The 623-nt window shown below is 45.3% G+C and overlaps 1 non-coding gene across 1 annotated transcript; it reads right to left on the bottom strand.

Moving 5' to 3' along the window:
- Nucleotides 1-226: 226 nt before the first annotated feature.
- Nucleotides 227-333, bottom strand: LOC141709836 (small nucleolar RNA R71). Its single transcript, XR_012570393.1, has one exon. It is a non-coding gene; the product is annotated as a small nucleolar RNA R71 (small nucleolar RNA).
- Between the last annotated feature and the right edge of the window lie 290 nt (nt 334-623).

The following is a 623-nucleotide window of genomic DNA, read 5'->3' as shown; positions in this document are numbered from 1 at the left end:
TGCGACTGAAGACCCCAACATGCACATAAGGAATTTTGTCGAGATCTGTAGTACTTTCAAATATAATGGTGTGACTGATGAGGCTATCAAGCTGAGGCTTTTCCCATTCTCATTGAGGGATAAAGCTAAGGACTTGTTACATTCTGAACCAGCTGGGTCCATCACTACTTGGCAAGATCTTGCGCAAAAGTTTCTGGTGAAGTTTTATCCGATGGGAAAGACTGCTGCTATGAGGAGTGCTCTTACTCAGTTTGCGCAGAAACTTACAGAATCTATGTGCGAAGCTTGGGAGCGCTACAAGGAAATGTTGAGAAAGTGTCCACATCATGGAATGCCCGATTGGATGGTGATCACTGGATTCTATAATGGTTTAGGGGCCCAATCTCGGCCCATGCTCGATGCAACAGCTAGAGGCGCCTTATGGGCCAAAAGCTATACTGAGGCTTATAATCTTATTGAGACTATGACTGCAAATGAGCATCAAAATCCAACTCAAAGGATGATGCCTGGGAAGGTAGCAGGTATTCTGGAAGTCGATGCAGCCACCGCTATTGCAGCGCAACTCCAAGCGCTGTCTATGAAGGTCGATTCTCTAGGTACCTATGGAGTCAATCAAATAGATA

The sequence above is a fragment of the Apium graveolens genome, chromosome 2 (assembly GCF_009905375.1).
Source record: "Apium graveolens cultivar Ventura chromosome 2, ASM990537v1, whole genome shotgun sequence".
Taxonomy (NCBI): Eukaryota; Viridiplantae; Streptophyta; class Magnoliopsida; order Apiales; family Apiaceae; genus Apium; species Apium graveolens.
This window is presented reverse-complemented; position numbering and strand designations above follow the sequence as displayed.